The sequence below is a fragment of the Heptranchias perlo genome, unplaced genomic scaffold (genome assembly GCF_035084215.1).
Source record: "Heptranchias perlo isolate sHepPer1 unplaced genomic scaffold, sHepPer1.hap1 HAP1_SCAFFOLD_513, whole genome shotgun sequence".
Classification (NCBI taxonomy): domain Eukaryota; kingdom Metazoa; phylum Chordata; class Chondrichthyes; order Hexanchiformes; family Hexanchidae; genus Heptranchias; species Heptranchias perlo.
In genome coordinates this window covers 108,447-125,389 of record NW_027139530.1, presented here as the reverse complement: position 1 = coordinate 125,389, position 16,943 = coordinate 108,447, and the positions used below count along the sequence as shown (strand labels likewise).

The 16,943-nt window shown below is 44.6% G+C and overlaps 2 non-coding genes across 2 annotated transcripts; one reads left to right on the top strand and one right to left on the bottom strand.

Moving 5' to 3' along the window:
- Nucleotides 1-7,842: 7,842 nt before the first annotated feature.
- On the bottom strand, nt 7,843-7,927 carry trnak-uuu (transfer RNA lysine (anticodon UUU)). Its single transcript is given in 2 exon segments — nt 7,843-7,878; nt 7,891-7,927. It is a non-coding gene; the product is annotated as a tRNA-Lys (tRNA).
- Nucleotides 7,928-11,108: 3,181 nt separating this feature from the next.
- On the top strand, nt 11,109-11,180 carry trnaw-cca (transfer RNA tryptophan (anticodon CCA)). Its single transcript has one exon. It is a non-coding gene; the product is annotated as a tRNA-Trp (tRNA).
- The last annotated feature ends 5,763 nt before the right edge of the window (nt 11,181-16,943 follow it).

Sequence of the window (16,943 nt, the reverse complement as noted above, 5' to 3'; positions counted from 1 at the left end):
GATCAACATTTCTCCTTCATTTACAGACGCTCCCCGACCGATCACCATTTCTCCTTCATTTCCAGACGTTCACTGACCGATCACCATTTCTCCTTCATTTACAGATGCTCCCTGACCGATCACCATTTCTCCTTCATTTCCAGACGTTCACTGACCGATCACCATTTCTCCTTCATTTACAGATGCTCCCTGACCGATCACCATTTCTCCTTCATTTCCAGACGTTCACTGACCGATCACCATTTCTCCTTCATTTACAGACGCTCCCTGACCGATCACCATTTCTCCTTCATTTACAGACGCTCCCTGATCGATCACCATTTCTCCTTCATTTACAGACACTCCCTGACCGATCAACATTTCCCCTTCATTTACAGACGCTCCCTGACCGATCACCATTTCTCCTTCATTTACAGACGTTCCCTGACCGATCCCCATTTCCCCTTCATTTCCCGGCGGGTAGTGAGGGGGGGATAATGTTCACTGTTTTATATTCGGGTCTGGGGCCGCACTCGGGGTTTGTAAAGCCTGAGCCTGGGCCTGAGCCCGGACCCGGGCCCCGGGGTTTATTGAGCCTCTTGCTCCGATCCTCTGACCTGCACCGAACGCGCTCCTCCCGCAGCCTCGACTGGCCGCGCATGCTCAGGACACACTGACCGGTAATGAGGCACTACTGCGCCTGCGTGCTGGGCTCCACTGATTGAGATAGGGCACAATCTGTACCGCGCTGCATGCTGGATGATGCAGCCGCCATTGATGATCTTAATATCAGACCGAAAAACAAAGACATTTGAAACAGGAAGAGCGCGTTTGGACCAAGGATAATAAAATAAACTGAAAGCCCAGCCCTTCGTGCCATTTAAACCGGCACAAACACACAGCATAGAAGCCCCCGCCCCACATTGGTGAACTCCAGAAATTATTTTTTTCGGTAACTTTTATTAATTTCGTTTTATTAATTGTTGCAACTGACGGGTTCAATTAATGTTTATTTTCCAACTGCACCTCAGGACCGTCAGTTTCACTATTAACCCCGCCCTGGTGATTAAGGAGATATCCGGACCAATAGGAGCAGCAGGAATTGATAGGAATTTCCTTTTATCGGTGGGGTGCCGCAGCGATCAGTGCTGGGGTCTCAACTATTTACAATATATATTAATGGCTTGGATGAAGGAACAGAGTGTCTTGTGGCCAAATTTGTTGATGATACAAAGATTGGTGGAAAAGCAAATTGCGATAAGGATACAAAGTGTCTGTCAAGAGATATTGACAGGTTAAGCAGATGGGCAAAAATTTGGTAAATGGAATATAATGTGGGAAAATGTGAAGTCATCCACTTTGGGAGGAAAAATAAAACAGCAAAATATTATTTGAATGGAGAAATACTACAAAACGCTGCGGTACAGAGGGATCTGGGTGTCCTCGTACATGAAACATAAAAAGTCAACATACAAGTGCAGCAGGTAATCCGGAAGGCAAACGGAATATTGGCCTTTATTTCTAGGAGGATGGAGTATAAAAGCAGGGAAGTCATGCGACAACTCTACAGGGTGCTGGTGAGACCACATCTGGAGTACTGCGTACAGTTCTGGTGACCTTATTTAAGGAAGGGCATACTTGCATTGGAGGCAGTTCAGAGAAGGTTCACTAGGTTGATTCCGGGCATGGAAGTGTTGTCTTATGAGGAAAGATTGAACAGGTTGGGTCTATACTCATTGGAGTTTAGAAGAATGAGAAGAGATCTTATTGAAACATACAAGATTCTGAGGGGACTCGACAGGGTTGATGCTGAGAGGATGTTACCCCTCATGGGGGAATCTAAAACTAGGGGGTATAGTCTCAGAATAAGGGGTCGCCCGTTTCAGACGGAAATGAGGAGGAATGTCTTCTTCCAGAGGGTCGTAAATCTTTGGAATGCTTTACCACATAAAGCTGTGGAGGCTGATTCATTGAATACATTCAAGGCTGAGTTAGACAAATTTTTAATCAGCAAAGGAGTCAAAGGATATGGGGAAAGGGCGCGAAAGTCGAATTAATCTAAAAATTAGATCAGCCATGATCTCATTAAATGGTGGATCAGGCTCGAGGGGCCGAATGGCCTCCTCCTGCTCCTTTCTCTGATGGCCTTTTGGTAAATTGACTGGAGAGATGAGCGGACAGCTGGTCCTGCAACCAATCAGGGTGTGTGAGCGGCGGGAGTTGCGGCACTGAATGGGCGGGTCTAAGCCCAGATGTCCCTCATTGTCTGAAGCATCTTTCGCTCGAGGAGAAAACTCGACCTTTCTGTTGTGGCTTGAAACAGATGAAACCAGATGAGGTGGAGCAAACATTTCAACATTTGTTAGAAAAACACATGAATTAAGAACAGCCAACATGGATTATTTGAGATATCTCAAGTCTACTGATAAAGGGAATGTAATGGATGTTGTGTAGATGGATTGTGAAAAGGTATTTGACAAGCTGCCGGACAGGAGACTATTAAAATGAATGGGGCAGTGTGGGTGGAATTTGTGTGAAGGGCAGAAAACAGAGAGTCGTGGTTAATGGATGTTCTTCAGACTGGAGGGATGTAAACAGTGGTGTCCCCCAGGGTCAGTGTTGGGACCATTGCTCTTCTCAATATAGAGAATGATCTGAGCTTGGGTATGTGGGACACAAGGTGAAAATCTCCAGATGACGCCAAAATTGGCAGCGTGGGGAACTGTGAAGAGGAGTCAGTGACTTCATTGTGACGTGCACAGATTTTCTTATTAATTAACAAGTCTGAGGGTCAGCAACTTTAATACCTTATTAAGAAATATATGAGCAAATTCTCTTTCCTCCACCAGAGTAAACATGCAAGTCCTCCGTATACACGAGATGATCCCGCTGGATGGAACCTCAGGCGCCCTGAGCTTGATCTCCGGTGTCTCCAGTCCCAACTGTCCCTTACATCAGTATCCCCTCACTTTTATACCCTGTTGTGATCCATCTGTCACTGGAGCTGGAACTTCCCTAATCTGTGGTTTACAAGAACACATTGCTTGGTTCCCAGCAGTTATTTTTCTTCAGTAGCGTTCTCATGACCCCTAAACTACCCTGCTTACTGTTAAATAGAATCATAGAATCAATGAAATTTATAGCACAGAAAGAGGCCATTCGGCCCAACATGTCCGTGCCGGCCGAAAAAGAGCTATCCAGCTTGATCCCACTTTCCAGCTCTTGGTCTGTAGCCTTGTAGTCACGGCACTTCAAGTACATACCCATGTACTCTTTAAATGCGATGAGGGTTTCTGCCTCTATCACCCTTTCAGGCAGTGAGTTCCAGACCCCCACATCCCTTGGGTGAAAGAATTTCTCCTCAACTCCCCACTAATCCTCCTACCAATCACTTTAAATCTATGCCCCTGGTTATTAACCTCTCTGCGAAGGGAAATTGGTCCTTCCAATCCACGCTATCTGGGACCCTCATAATTTTGCACACCACAATTAAATCTGCCTTCAGTCTCCTCTGTTCCAAAGAAAACATCCCCAACCTATCCAATCTTTCCTCTTAGCTAAAATTCTACAGTCCAGGCAATACCCTTGTAAATCTTTCTTGCCTTGTATATAAAATGTCTGCTATTTGAAAGTCATGACATTGATCAAAGTCTGCGTTGAGTTTTCTTGCCATTTGTGTCAAGATTTTGAAAAGATCTTCTACCTGACACTTGAAATGTTACCGACCTTTAACTGTCGCTCACAGGGTCTTAACAGTCACTGTTATCATTGGCCTTTTATGTATCTTCTTGTGCTCCGTCTCCTTAACAACACAAGCTGATCACAGCAATGTTTTCTTCAAATTAAACCCCAGTGTGAAAAAAATGCACAATTTCAGAGCGAAGCAACTTATGCAGGATTGGTGGGAGATGCGACTGGAGATAATGGGCCTGGGGCAGTGAGAACATCTCTTGAGCATGAAGATATTCAGTATCCGAAGAAGCAGGGAGATGAGGTCGTTGTGTCTATTTATCCTGGTATCTGCAAAATCCATCGTCTCTCAATACCCAGCATCATTCTTCACCTCCCCTGCTTTCCAGTTAAGGTATTTTTTCTCGTTAAGTCTCAGTATTTGCTTTGAACATCTAATTCACCGGCATCTGGAGGAGCAGAGGAAGCTGGAGATATAGTGACAGAAACAGAAGGAGATGACACGTGATGGCAGAATCTTGTGTGTGCCAGTTGCTTCAAGTGAGACATGACAGCCCTGCGTTGCCTTGCACCTTTCCCAGGAGCTGCACTGATTCGGTGCGTGCGTTTTGGAAATGGAAACAGTTCCACCAGCAGCTTGTGGTAATATTTCCCCTCACTGTCCATTTCATGTACCTGCCGACCCGCACTTGGTGCTGTCATTGTCTGAACAAGTCTTTCATGTTCTAACAGTAAATTCCATTTTGTGCCAGCAACTTGTCTGGGGAGAAAGTGACGTGAGTTTCAAAGGGACAAGTCGGAAAGGCAGCGTTGGTCTGCTTGCTTGAATGAAAATTGCAGCAGATTCGCTGGTGGTCCAGTGCTGAGGATTCGGGGCTCTCACCGCCGCGGCACCATGTTTGATCCCCGATCAGGGAACTTGACTTTCCTGGTGTTGTTCAAAATAGCACCAACCAAATTCCCCCGACTGAGCACAAAGCTCGCTCCTGATCAACATGAGCAATTTCACCGCTCCTGCCTGAACAGCCAGCAGCCCATCATTCTTCAATTTTACAACCCAGAAGAGCGATACACAATGCACTTTCTTGCCTTCTGTAAAATGCCTCCTGTTCGAAAGTCGTGCCGTTCATCAAAGTCTGCATGAAGTTTTCTTGTAATTTCTGTCATGATTTGGAAAAGATCATGATTTGGAAAATAACTTTAAATGTTGCCGATCTTTAACTGTAGCTCACAGTGTTCGAACAGTCACTGTTATCATTGGCCTTTTATGTATCTTCTTGCACTCCATTTCCTGAACAACTCCAGCTGATCACAGCATCGTTTTCTTAAAGTTGAATCCCAGTGTGAAAAAATGCACAATTTCAAAGCTAAGCAACGTGTGCAAGATGGGAAGGAGAGTGCGAGAGGAGATAATTGGCTTGGATCAGTGATCTCTTGAGCATTAGGACATTCATTATCTGAAAGAAACACGGAGATGAGATTTTTGTCGATATTTATCAATATAGAAAAGAAGCAGGGAGTTGAGATCCTTTTGTCTATTCATCCTGCTATCGACAAAATCCTTCGCCTCTCAATGCCCAGCATCTTTCTTTCAACTCCCTGCTCTCTGCAGGGAAGTCTTGGTTTCATTAATTCTCCGTGTTTGCAGCAAACATCTCATTCACCTGGCAGATCTGGCCGTGTCTTCCAGTCATAAATCATCCCATCGTGCTGACATCATGTTAGCAACTCAAGATAAGCTGTTTTATGTTGATGGAATGCATTCGAGACAGATTTCTGGATCAATATGTCGAGGAACCAACAAGGGAACAGGCTATTTTAGATCTCGTATTGTGTAATGAGACAGGGTTAATTAGTAATCTTATAGTAAATGATCCTCTGGGGAAGAATGATCATAATATGATAGAATTTCATATTGAGTTTGAGAGTGATGTCGTTAAGACCGAAACTAGGGTCTTAAATCTAAACAAAACCAATAACGTAGTTATGAGGGGTGAGTTGGCTCAGGTAGTTTGGGAAATGAGATTAAAAATATGATGATAGATAAGCAATGGCGAACATTTAAAGAAATAATTCATTATTCCTCAACAAAATTACATTCCCTTGAGGATTAAAAACTCCACCGGAAAAGTGGTCCAACCTTGGTGAACTGGAGAAATTAATGACAGGATTAGTTTCAAAGAGGCTGACAATGATGCCAAAAATAGTCATAAGCTGTGGATCAGGAGGGTTTTAGAAATCAGCAAAGGATGACCAAGAAATTGATAAAATGGGTAAAAAAAGAATGAGGGTAAACCAGCAAAAAATATCAAAATGGATTGTAAGAGCTTCTACAAGTACGTATAAAGGAAGAGATAAGTGAAAGTAAACATGGGTCCTTGGAGACAGAGACAGGAGAATTTATAATGGAGAATAAGGAAATGGCAGAGACGTTTAACAAGTATTTTGTATCTGTCGTCATAGTAGAAGACACAAAAATCATACCAGAACTATTGGGGAACCAAGGTTCTAATGAGAGTGAGGAACCTAAAGCAATTAAGATTAGTAAAGAAAAAGTACTGGAGAAATTAATGGGACTAAAAGCTGACAAATTCATTGGCCCTGATGGCCTACATCCTAGGGTTTAAAAAGAGGTGGCTGCAGAGATAGTGGATGCATTGGTTTTATCTTCCAGAGTTCCCATGATTCTAGAAAGGTCCCCATGGATTGGAAGGTACCAAATGTAACCCTGCTATTCAAGAAAGAGGGAGAGAGAAAACAGGGAACTACAGGCCCTTTAGCCTGACAATAGCAGTAGGGAAATTGCGGGAATCTATTATTAGGGAGGTGGTAAAAGGGCACTTAGAAAATCATAATATAGATAGGCACATGCAACTCGTTTTATGAAAGAGAAATCGTGTTTGACAAATCTATTAGAGGTTTTGAGGGTTTAGATAGCAGGGTAGATAAGGGAGAACCAGTGGATATAGAATATTTGGATTTTCAAAAGGCATTCGATAAGGTGCCACACAAAAGGTTGTTAAACAAGATTAGGGCTCATAGGATTGTGGGTAATATATTAACATGGATTGGGGATTGGTTGACGGACAGAAAACAGGAAGTCGGAATAAACAGGTCATTTTGGGGTTGGCAGGTTGTAACTAGTGGGGTGCCGTGAAGATCAGTGTTTGGGCCTCAGATATTTACAATCTATATTAATGACTTAGATGAGGGGACCGAGTGTAATGTATCCAAGTTTGCTGATGATACAAAACGAGGTGGGAATGTCAGCTGTGAGGAGGACGCAAAGAGGATGCAAAGTGATACAGACAGGTTAAGTGAGTGGGCGAGAAGTTGGTAAATGAAGTATAAAGTGGGGAAATGTGAGATTATTCACTTTGGTAGGAAGAATTTAAACGGTGAGAGAGTATGAAATGTTGGTATTCAGAGGGATTTGTGTGTCCTTGCACACGGATCAGAGAAAGTTAACATGCAGGTGCAGCAAGCAATTAGGAAAGCAAATGGTGTGTTGGCCTTTATTGCGAGGTGGTTGGAGTACAAGGATAAAGAAGTCTTGCTGTAATTATATAGGGCTTTGGTGAGACCGCATCTGGAGTACTGTGTACAGTTTTGATCTCCTTACCTGGGAACGATACACTTGCCTTAGAGTGGGTGCAATAAAGGTTGACGAGATTAATTTCGGGGATGAGAGGTTTGTCCTGTGAGGAGAGATTGAGCAGAATGGGCCGATATTCTCTGGAGTTTACAATAATGAGGTGATCTCATTGAAACATATAAAATTCTTAGAGGGCTTGACAGGGTAGATGCTGGGATGTTGTTTCCCTTAGCTGGAGAGTCCAGAACTAATGGTTATAATCTCAAGATAAGGGGCCGGCCATTTAGTACAGAGATTTCTTTGCTGAGAGGGTTGTGAACCATTGGAATTCTCTACCCCAGAGGGCTGTGGATGCTGAGCCATTGAATAGATTCAAAACTGAGAAAGATAGATTTTTGGACACGAAGGAACTCAAGGGATCTGGGGGTCGGTCGGGAAAGTGGAGTTGAGGCCGAAGATCAGCGATGACGTTATCAAATGGCGGAGCAGGCTCGAGGGACTGAATGGCCAACTCTTGCTCCTTTCGCTGATGTTGGTCCGCTGGAAAAGCAAAACTTGCCAGCTGTTTTAAAACTTTTAGCCTGAACAGGGACTTGAAACCTGGACCCTCAGATCACCACCTGTTTTAAAAGTCTGATGCTCGACTGACTGAGCTATCCAGGCTCGCTGTTAAATTGATTTCCATCATACAGATTCATGGTGGGACTCTGAATTATCCCTGTCGATGTCGAATTGGGGGGAGTATCACTTTTATACAATTTTCAGCAACGTGTTGAGGAGAATCCTTGTTTCTGTTGAACATGATGTAAGAAACATGGACAGCGAACTCGTGAGTTTACAATTCTTCTTGTTTGTACAAAATTTCTTGTCATTCGTTCGCAGCAATTAAAAAAAACACTTTACCCAATGGCTCAAAAGCTAAACTTGTTCCACACGGGAGCTGGAAAAGGCCTCTCGAGATTTCAGCCGATCAACAATTGAAAGCTGAATAATTTCACCCGTTACACCGTGACACCAGGCAGCAGATTTGCCTCCTGAATTTTCCCTACACGACACTTCAAACCGATGAATCCCTGCTTCACGGAAAGAAGAATTGTGTGTTTGGTTCTTTAGATTTAAAGATGTCGTGCCGGCCGCTTTACCATTTCAGCTCTCGCCAATCGCCCCCTCTCCCTCCTATAAACAAATAAACTCTCGCCTGCTATTGCAAGACGGGAGGACAGAGGAGCCTCAGTGCCCACATGGGGACATGAAGAAGTCGATGTGTTATGGAACCGGTTGTACCTTGAACTCCAGTCAAAATGTTTAGAAGGTTCAACTACTTTAGATGGCGCTGGAGCTCACAACCCCAGCATTTCTCGAGTGTATAATTATTGTAGAAATAACGCGCGCTGACCGATTGCTCCACTGGAGCCGCGCACGGTCTGTGTCCCCAGTGCTCCCATCAAACAGCTTCATCCTCGGTCTCTCAATTATCACTTCCTGATCTTTCCCACACAGAAACCGCCAAACAAGAGGCGATTCGTTAAACATCCGCAGTGACCTTTAAAAGCCGTGAAATCTGAAACAAAACCCCAGACGATAAGAACTTTTAATTATATTATTATTATTAACTTGAGGACAATTATTTTCATGCTACTTTGAGGATTTGGGGAAATTGGGAGCTGAAACGAAGAAACTCTCTCTGGGCTGTCGGTGATTGGAGAGATGGGCGGTATTTCATTTGAAAACCGAGACTCGGAACTTCCTGATGGAGAAGTGTGAGAGAAGATTGTGGTTAGTGGCAGTTGTCGGTGAGATCCAGAGTAGAGGGAGAAAAGTCAAAGTCACAGCTGTGACAGCTCAAGTGCTCTGCTTATCTGTAATATTTAGACAGTAATGTAAAATACAGGAGAAAACAGTTTGGTATCGATTATCAAAAATATTAAAAGTCCCGCGTTCAAAGGCGGATTTGTGAAGGGGGAACGGATTTAACCGCCAGACCGAAATTATTCCCCATGAATCTGAAGCGTCTTGGGGAAAACGGCAGTGCGAACTGTTCTGTTCGTGTCATGACTTGAAAGACCCTCCAATTACCGACAGTATCTTTGAACGAGTTGTGCAGCCAAACCGCGATCGAAGCCGCTTTGCATTCGTCAAACGTGTCGGTGACGATATTGGGGGTGATCAGGGTCGATTTCAATTATTTGAAATCTCACCATGTGACCCGAAGATTTACGGCAGAATCGAGTTTTTCCTGTAAGTCCTGAAATGAAGGGAAAGGCGCAACAAGCAGGTCGGAGAAATGAAGGGCAGAAAATGTGGATGAAACTTGCACGAGTGAAAATCCCTGTATGTTGGAAGACTCAGTCCCCAGTGGTGGAGAGGATTGGGATTTCAAGCTGTCTCACAGCTCACACACACACCATTGGCTCATTTAATCACCTTCAACAACTCGATTACATCAACACTTAATCTTCTATACACAAGGAAATACAAACCTTTTCTCTGCAACCTGTCCTCATAATTTAATCATTTTAGCTCCGGTATCATTCTGGTGAATCTGCGCTGCACCCCCTCCAAGGTCAATATATCCTCCCTGAGGTGTGGTGCGTCGAACTCATTTATTACCTCAGGCCATGCCCACTACCTCCATGAGTAGATCTCCTTTATGGTCCCTAATCGTCCCCGCCCCTCCCTTTACCACCCGTTTACTGTTAACATGCCTGTCGAAGACTTTTTGATTCACTTTTATGTTTCCCGCTTCATCTTATTCTCTATCTCTCTTATTATCCAGGGAGCTCTGGCTTTAGTTGCCCGACCTTTCTACCTCGTTGGAATGTACCTTCTCTGTACCTGAATCATCTTTTTAAAAGGTGCCCACTGTCCAATTACAGTTTGGCCTGACAATCTTTAATTCCAATTTACCGGGGCCAGATCTGTTCTCATCGCACTGAAATTGACCCTCCTCCAATTGAGTACTTTTACTTTAGAGTGGACAGTGTCCATTTCCATAGCTATTCTAATCCTTATGATACTGATCGCTGCTCCCTAAATGCTCCCCCACTGACACTTGCTCCACTTGGCCCGCCTCATTCCCTTGCACCAAGTCCAGCAATGCCTCCTTCCTCAGTGGGCCAGAAACGTACTGGTCGAGAAAGTTATCCTGAACACATTTCAAAAATTCTTCCCCTTCTTTGCGCATTATATTATTGTTATCCCAGTCTATATGAGGATAGTTGAAATCCCCTGTTATCACTACTCTATGGCTTTTGCACCTCTCTGTAATTTCCCTGCAAATTTGCTCCTCTATATCCTTCCCACTAGCTGTTGGCCTATAGAATACACCCAGGAGTGTAATCGCATCTCGATTGTTCCTTAACTCGAACTCAGTACCCAGGAGAAATTCCCTCGTTCCTGGGAACTTTGTATTAAGCAGAAGTTAGCAGCAAAAAGTGTTCGTGGTGGGACTGAGAAATGCTGAAACAGCCGGCTCCCTGTAAAACAGAGCTCCAAGTATCGGTTTAAATAAAGTCCTGAACTGACAGAGCGGCGGGCAGATGAGGATTGAATTAAATCCCAATTCACTGAATCTAAACAAGGTTTAAATAAGTGAATCTGTCAGGAGTGGGATTCCTGATCCTGTGTGTGAGCTGAAACTGGATCGGTCCCGTTCTGTAAAGACTGAATGGCAGGCGGCTCCCAGACAGGGCTCAGGCCGGGACTGGCAGCTCTCCGCTGGGAACGGCTGGATTGGAGAGCGGGGCTCCTGCGGTGCTGCTGCTGCTGCTTCCGCCTCTTCGAGTCCCTGTGGCGGTCGGTACCGATCTCCCTCCTATGGATCCGGCTCCAGGTGGGCGCTGTGGACCTCGTGGCGCAACGGTAGCGCGTCTGACTCCAGATCAGAAGGATGCGTGTTCGAATCACGTCGGGGTCATTGCATTTTCGCAACGTTTCAGTGTCGCTCTGTTTTATCGCGGGGCAGTCTTTCAGGGATGGTCTGTTCACTGTGTGTAAAATAATATTTATCACAGAATGAACACACCACAGAAGGAGGCCATTCAACCCATCAATCCCTTACCTGCCTTTTGTAAGACCAATCCCATTGGTCCCATTCCCCGTCCCTTTCCCCGGGGCCCTGCATTTTCCCCTTCAAGTATTTATCAAATTCCTTTTTGAAAGCCACGATTGAATCTGCTTCCACCGCCCTTTCAGGCAGCACATTGCAGATCATAACTATTCGCTGCGTAAAAAAGATTTTCCTCATGTCGCCTTTGGTTCTTTTGCAATCACCTCAAATCTGTGTCCTCTGGTTCTCGACACTTCCGCCAATGGGAACAGCTTCTCTTTATTAACTTTATCAAAACCCTTCATGACTTTGAACACTTCTATCAAATCTCCTCTGAACCTTCTCTGCTCTGAGGAGAACAACCCCAGCACGGCGTAAATGCGGTCAATTAGCTCCAATTTATTTATTTGGGCATTAAACAAAATGTGAAAGACCGGCAAGGCGTTGTGTGAACGGAGCTCACTGCTTTAAGACAATAAATCCAATCGCTGCGTGGGCGCTGGGTTAAAATCTCACTACTGATAGAATTTCTGGCAATGTTCATTTTGACCTGTTCGCAGAAAACCCGATTGTCGTGCGATGGAGCAGAGGATGTGAAAGAAGCTGAAAGTGGAAGTGCAGATATTAGTTTCATCACAGTGACAGGACACGTTTCCACAGGTTCGGGTCTCTCACCTTAAGATTCTTTCCAGCAGAGTGGGACAGGTGATCAGAGTGACCGGGCTCCAGCGGCGCAATCGGTCAGTGCGCGGTCCTGATCTGACAGGACAGGGTCGGGAAATACCGAGATTGTTAATTCGAGTCTCACCGAGATCAAACAATCCTTTTGCTTGTGAACATTTCGACCGGAGTTGAAGGTATAATTAGTTTGTTCCAAAATGCATCTTATTTGAATTGCCATGTGGTTCCTCCGGACTGCACTGTTGCAATCGCAGATGAGATGTTCAGTATTACTTGTTTATAGGAGGGAGGCTGCGGTTTTGGAGACACAAACTATGATTTTGATCCATCTACAAATCGTGGGATTTAACTGGAGTTTTAAACCAGCGCCTTAGACCGCTCAGCCAGGATACTTTCCAACCTACACTTCAGGAGCTTGTTTTACAGGAATAGAATTACTACAAGCAAGAATTCTACCCCTCCAGCACCAATGCTCACACGGCAGCAGGATGCATGTGTCCAGTTAGAAACCTGTCTGAAGGAACATTCAGTCTGACAGAGCTGGAAGTCCAGCAGATTGACTTTCGGTCTGAGCAGATGTTGAGTCTCCTCCTTGAGAGAGTTTCGCCAATCCAGCTCAGAGTGGATTAAGAATCATAAATCCGGGTGTGACTGGAGCCACTTGTGTAAGATGAAGTGTCGGGGGCAGTTTCCCGTCCTTGACGGACATTAATGACCCTGTTGCGGTTTTGCTGCAAAATTTCACTTCCCAGCTCCCGATCCCTGAACTAAAACCCAACTCTGGTGGGACTCAAGCCCACAACCTTTGAATGTCTCTGCCAACCATGAAGTAGAATCCAACACGCTATCCATTGCGCCACAGAGTCAGTTATACAACGTGAGGGAGAGCGGGGATCCTGTGCTGTGGTTGAGGCGGTCAGGCTGCTCCTGCTTCCGCCTCTCACATTCCGAGAGCCGCGGCGGCAGTCTGCACCGATCACCCTCCAATGGATCCGGCTCCAGCCGCTTGTTGTGGGCCTGGAACAAGAACAGTCGCGTCTGACTCCACATCAGAAGGCTGCGTGTTTTGAACCAGGTTGAAATCACAGCATTTTCACTGTGGCTCAGGGTCCTGCCGACTGATTTTAGATCGGGACAGTGTTTTAGCGATGGGATGTTCAGTGTTTGTGCAACAATATCAAAATTAAATTTGATACATTAATGAGCTTCTGTTCTGTTACTTTCTATTTACACCCTCTCCAGTTTTATGTAGAAACAGTTAACAATGTTTAAGGGATGTGGTGTGCAGTGTTTGTGGAATCAGTGTAATTAAATTTCATACTTTCATCTGTTCCTTCTCCAACCCAGACTCTTATCATTAGATTTGTACATTCACCCTGTTTAAAATAGGTTACTCAGTGAAATTAGCTTCCATCATACAGATTCATGGTGGGACTCAGAATTATCCCTGTCAATGTCGAATTCGGGGGAGTATCTCTTTTATACAATTTTTAGCAACGTGTTGAGGAGAATCCTTGTTTCTGTTGAACATGATGGAAGAAACATGGACAGCGAACTCGTGAGTTTACAATTCTTCTTGTTTGTACAAAATGTTTTGTCATTCGTTCGCAGCAATGAAAAAAACACTTTGCACAATGGTTCAAAAGGTAAACTTGTTCCACACGGGAGCTGGAAAAGGCCTCTCGAGATTTCAGCCGATCAACAATTGAAAGCTGAATAATTTCACCCGTTACACCGTGACACCAGGCAGCAGATTTGCCTCCTGAATTTTCCCAACACGACACTTCAAACCGATGAATCTCTGCTTCACGGAAAGAAGAATTGTGTGTTTGGTTCTTTAGATTTAAAGATGTCGTGCCGGCCGCTTTACCATTTCAGCTCTCGCCAATCGCCCTCTCTCCCTCCTATAAACAAATAAACTCTCACCTGCTATTGCAAGACGGGGGGCCAGAGGAGCCTCAGTGCCCACATGGGGACATGAAGAAGTCGATGTGTTATGGAACCGGTTGTACCTTGAACTCCAGTCAAAATGTTTAGAAGGTTCAACTACTTGAGATGGCGCTGAAACTCACAACCCCAGCATTTCATACAGTTTTGGTCTCCATACTTAAGAAAAGACATACTTGCTCTCGAGGCAGTACAAAGAAGGTTCACTCGGTTAATCCCGGGGATGAGGGGGTGGACATATGAGGAGAGGTTGAGTAGATTGGGACTCTACTCATTGGAGTTCAGAAGAATGAGAGGTGATCTTATTGAAACATATAAGATTGTGAAGGGGCTTGATCGGGTGGATGCAGTAAGGATGTTCCCAAGGATGGGTGAAACTAGAACTAGGGGGCATAATCTTAGAATAAGGGGCTGCTCTTTCAAAACTGAGATGAGGAGAAACTTCTTCATTCAGAGGGCGGTAGGTCTGTGGAATTTGCTGCCCCAGGAAGCTGTGGAAGCTACATCATTAAATAAATTTAAAACAGAAATAGACAGTTTCTTAGAAGTAAAGGGAATTAGGAGTTACGGGGAGCGGGCAGGAAATTGGATGTGAATTTAGATTTGAGGTTAGGATCAGATCAGCCATGATCTTATTGAATGGCGGAGCAGGCTGGAGGGGCCGATTGGCCTACTCCTGCTCCTATTTCTTATGTTCTTATGTTCTCCAGCGTATAATTATTGTAGAAATAACGCGCGCTGACCGATTGCTCCACTGGAGCCGCGCACGGTCTGTGTCCCCAGTGCTCCCATCAAACAGCTTCATCCTCGGTCTCTCAATTATCACTTCCTCATCTTTCCCACACAGAAACCTCCAACCAAGAGGCGATTCGTTAAACATCCGCAGTGACCTTTAAAAGCCGTGGCTTCTGAAACAAAACCCCAGACGATAAGAACTTCTAATTATATTATTATTAACTTAAGGACAATTATTTTCATGCTACTTTGAGGATTTGGGGAAATTGGGAGCTGAAACTAAGAAACTCTCTCTGGGCTGTCGGTGATTGGAGAGATGGGCGTTATTTCATTTCAAAACCGAGGCTCGGAACTTTCTGGTGGAGAAGTGTGAGAGAAGATTGTGGTTAGTGGCAGTTGCCGGGGAGATCTGGAGGAGAGGGAGAAAAGTCAAAGTCACAGCTGTGACAGCTCAAGTGCTCTGCTTATCTGTAATATTTAGAAAGTAATGTACAGTACAGGGCAAACCGATTTGGTATCGGTTATCAAAATACTAAAAGTCCCGGGTTCAAAGGCGGATTTGTGAAGAGGGAACTGATTTAACCGCCAGACCGAAATCATTCCCCATGAATCTGAAGCGTCTTGCGGAAAACGGCAGTGCGAACTGTTCTGTTCGTGTCATGACTTGAAAGACCCTCCAATTCCCGACAGTATCTTTGAACGAGTTGTGCAGACAAACCGCGATGGAAGCCGCTTTGCATTCGTCAAACGTGTTGGTGACGATATTGGGGGTGATCAGGGTCGATTTCAATTATTTGAAATCTCTCCATGTGACCCGAAGATTGACGGCAGAATCGAGTTTTTCCTGTAAGTCCTGAATTGAAGGGAAAGACGCAACAAGCAGGTCGGAGAAATGAAGAGCAGAAAATGTGGATGAAACTTGGACGAGTGAAAATCCCTGTATGTTGGAAGACTCAGTCCCCAGTGGTGGAGAGGATTGGGATTTCAAGCTGTCTCACAGCTCACACACACACCATTGGCTCATTTAATCACCTTCAACAACTCGAATACATCATCACTTAATCTTCTATACACAAGGAAATACAAACCTTTTCTCTGCAACTTGTCTGCATAATTTAACCATTTTAGCCCCGGTATAATTCTGGTGAATCTGCGCTGCACCCCCTCCAAGGCCAATATATCCTCCCTGAGGTGTGGGGCCGAGAACTGAATGCAGGACTCGAAATGTGGTCTCAGCAGAGTTTATATAACTGGAACAGAACTTCCACCCCTTTGAATTCCAGCTCCCTTAAGATAAAGGCCAACATTCTATTAGCCTTTTGAATTATTTTTTTGTAACTGTCCACTGACTTTTAGTGATTTCTGTACTTGGACCTGTAAACATCTTTCCTCCTCCACAGTTCCCAGCTTCTCACCAGTTAGAAAATATTCTCATCTATCTTGCTTAGGTCCAAAGTTCACACTTCCCCATATTGAAAGTTTGAACAGACTGGGCCTCTTTTCCATAGAAAATAGAAGGCTGAGGGTGACCTGATGTGGGACTTTAAGATCATGCAAGGGTTTGATAGGTCAGATGTGTTTGCATTTTTGGAGGTGAGGGCTCCAAAAATTGGGGCCATAAATATAAGATAGTCACTAATAAATCCAATATTGTTTCCAACAGAACCATATTTACAAAGATGCTCGCTAGAATGTGCAACTCGCCACCACACGGAGTAGTTAATGCGAATCGCATGGATACATTTACGGGGAAGCTGGATAATCACATGGAGGAGAAAGGAATACAAGGGTTTGCTCATAGGGTTAGATGAAGAGGGGTTGGAGGAGGCTCGTCTGCAGCATAAACACCGGTATAGTCTAGTTGGGCCGAATTGCCTGTTTCTGTGATGTACATTCTATGTAATTCTATGTAAGCTCCATCTGACACAGTTTTACCAACTCACTGAATCTATCAATTTCCCTTTGTAACTTTGTGCTCCCATCTACACTACTCACTGTGCCTCTTAACTTGGTGTCGTCGACACACTTGGATATTCGGCTCTCTATTCCTTCATCTACCTCATTTATACACATGGTAAAAAGCTGATGCCCCGGTACAGATCCCTGGGGGACACCACTAATCACATCCTGTCAATTTGAGCACAGACCCAATAACCCTACTCTCTGTCTCCTACCTCCGAACCAACTCCCCACCCATGTCACTAGGTTGCTTTAATTTCCATGTGCTCTCATTATTGTTAATAGTCTCTTATGTGGTACCTTATCAAA